The sequence below is a fragment of the Coregonus lavaretus genome, assembly GCF_964263955.1.
Source record: "Coregonus lavaretus genome assembly, contig: HAP1_SCAFFOLD_1037, whole genome shotgun sequence".
NCBI classification, from domain to species: Eukaryota; Metazoa; Chordata; class Actinopteri; order Salmoniformes; family Salmonidae; genus Coregonus; species Coregonus lavaretus.
In genome coordinates, this window is record NW_028162998.1 from 86,561 (window position 1) to 90,000 (window position 3,440).

The following is a 3,440-nucleotide window of genomic DNA, read 5'->3' on the forward strand; positions in this document are numbered from 1 at the left end:
ATACTCTTGATGCAAGTTGTGTGTTCTATTGGAAACCTCTAGGATCAGAATGAAACATTCTCTCATCCTGTCAAACGTTAAATATCAGTAGCCTACAGCAGCCCCCTTTATTGCAATAGATGGCCGACAGTACGTGGCTCTTTCTTGTCTCAGTGTCCTCTTGAAATGATGACTGCACACTGACAAGGAAATAACCAATGTCAGTATTTGAATGACTTTTGCACAATGTCACTCACTGCTTTCACTAAGTTTGTCCTCCATCCTTTCCTTGATAGCTAACTGAAACCCATTTCTTTCAGATGCTGTCTCTAAATTACTTAGTCTTCCTCAATGCAGGCACAGATGAGATTATTTGCACTGTGCTCTGAAGTTTATGAGCCTAGTTCTGACTCATACTAGGGGCTTGAAACTGTGTTTATAATTCCTCCTTGAAGTAGCATTATAAGCCCACTCTGTTATTTGAAAAACAACAAAATGACAGCTCAATAAAGCTGAAAGATGGGGATATAGAATTGAACCACCAACCACTATAACATTTATGGATGGAGCTATGAATGCAAGGGCTGACAGTCCATTATGATCCATAGTGTGAGTCCCAAATGCCACCCTATTCCTTATGTAGTGCACTACTTTCTCCCAGGGCCCATTGGGCGCTAAGTCAAAATTTGTGCACTATATAGGGAATAGGATGTCATTTAGGACATAGATACAGTCTGATTTATACCACGGAGCTTAAAGCTATATTGTTTCTTCCTAGAAGCTGCATTGAGGACTTCGGTATGAGGCAAACTCAATCTCGGCTAGCACCTCAACACTGCTCCATCCACTCACCAAGTCTATTTATCTGTCTGTTTCCTTATGCTGTAAGACGACTTATATTTACTTCTGGTGGGTAGGGTGATGGGCGGGCAGATAGAGATGTGAGGGGTGGAAAACATGGTTTCAGGGTGGGGGGTGGGGGGTGGGAGGTGGGTGGTTGGATGGAGACATGTTGGATGGGTAGGGTTGGGGGAACAGGATGAGAGGTTGACTAACTTATTTTTGTTTATTTTGAGCCAACAAGTGCTCAGCATATTTGGGAACTCCTTCAAGACTGTTGGAAAAGCATTCCAGGTGAAGCTGATTGAGAGAATGCCAAGAGTGTGCAAAGCTGTCATCAAGGCAAAGGGTGGCTACTTTGTAGAATCTCAAATATAAAATATATTTTGATTTGTTTAACACTTTTTTGGTTACTACATGATTCATATGTGTTATTTCATAGTTTTGATGTCTTCACTATTATTCTACAATGTAGAAAATAGTAAAAATAAAGAAAAACCCTGGAATGAGTAGGTGTGTCCAAACTTTTGACTGGTACTATATATATATATATATATATATATATATATATATATATATATATATATATATATATATATATATATACACACACACTATTTTTACATTTAAAAGTAGTGCATTATATAGGTAAAAGGATACCATTTAGTGCACATCCTCTGACTAAAAGCGGAAGTTGGCAGAGAACTGACTAAGCACCAAAGTAACAGTGTCAGTGATGCCTCTGTTGTGGTTATGGCACCAGTACACCACAGAGATACATAACATAGTGTAGAGAACTACCAAAAGATTCCCTTTCCATTCTGATCAAAGAGGAAATAGGGACGCCGGGGGATTTCAATACATCAATGCCACACTTTCACTTTTCTTTGGGTAATTTAAGGTTACCGTCAGCTTTCATTATTAACATATGTACTGGAGAGTTGAGGCTGCTGCACTGCAAAAGGCAGAGACACAATGATTTTTAAAAACTGGCTGATAATGTTGACAGAAAAAAATGATGCATCAGCTGATAATGTTGACAGAAGATAATGATGCATATGTTGATAATGTTGACAGAAAAGAATGATGCATTGGCTGATAATGTTGACAGAAAAAAATGATGCATCGGCTGATAATGTTGACAGAAAATAATGACGCCTCAGCTGATAATGTTGACAGAAAATAATGACGCATCGGGTCATGATGGCAATTATAGGCCTCCAGTACATATATCAAAATCGGTGTTCTATCTGTAGCCTTTGGGATTAAGTCGAGCCTTGCTAAACTAATGTTGTCTGTATATAGTAACAGCAGAACAGACACAAAAAGACATAACAGCCCAAATGGACTAGTCAGTAGATGGATTTACTAATACAGATGTCACAAAACAAGATGAAAACACCAAATCAAATCAAATCAAATTGTATTGGTCACATACACGTGTTTAGCAGATGTTATTGCGGGTGTAGCGAAATGCTTGTGCTTCTAGCTCCGACAGTGCAGTAATATCTAACAAGTAATATCCAACAATTTCACAACATATACCCAATACACACAAATCTAAGTAAGGAATGAATTAAGAATATATACATATATGGACGAGCGATGTCAGAGTGGCATGGACTAAGATACAGTAGAATAGTATTGAATACATTATATACATATGAGATGAGTAATGCAAGATATGTAAACATTATTAAAGTGGCTAGTGTTCCATTTCTTCAAGTGGCCAGTGATTTCTAGTCTATGTCTATAGGCAGCAGCCTCTAATGTGCTAGGGATGGCTGTTTAACAGCCTTGAGATAGAAGCTGTTTTTCAGTCTCTCGGTCCCAGCTTCGATGCACCTGTAATGACCTCACCTTCTGGATGATAGCGGGGTGAACAGGCAGTGGCTCGGGTGGTTAATGTCCTCGATGATCTTTTGGCCTTCCTGTGACATCGGGTGCTGTAGGTGTCCTGGAGGGCAGGTAGTTTGCCCCCGGTAATGCGTTGGGCAGACCGCACCACCCTCTGGAGAGCCTTGCGGTTGTGGGCGGTGCAGTTGCCGTATCAGGCAGTGATACAGCCCGACAGGATGCTCTCAATTGTGCATCTGTAAAAGTTTGTGAGGGTTGTAGGTGCCAAGCCAAATTACTTTAGCCTCCTGAGGTTGAAGAGGCTGTGTTGCGCCTTCTTCACTACACTGTCTGTGTGGGTGGTCCATTTCAGTTTGTCAGTGATGTGTACGCCAAGGAACTTGAAGCTTTCCACCTTCTCCACTGCGGTCCCGTCGATGTTGATAGGGGGGTGCACCCACCCTCTGCTGTTTCCTGAAGTCCACGATCATCTCCTTTGTTTTGTTGATGTTGAGTGAGAGGTTATTTTCCTGGCATCACACTCCCAGAGCCCTCACCTCCTCCCTGTAGGCTGTCTAGTCATTGTTGGTAATCAAGCCTACTACTGTTGTGTCGTCTGTAAACTTGATGATTGAGTTGGAGGCGTGCTTGGCCAAGCAGTATTGGGTGAACAGGGAGTACAGGAGTGGGCTGAGCGCACACCCTTGTGGGGCCCCAGTGTTTAGGATCAGCGAAGTGGAGGTGTTGTTTCCTACCTTCACCAACTGGGGGCGGCCTGTCAGGAA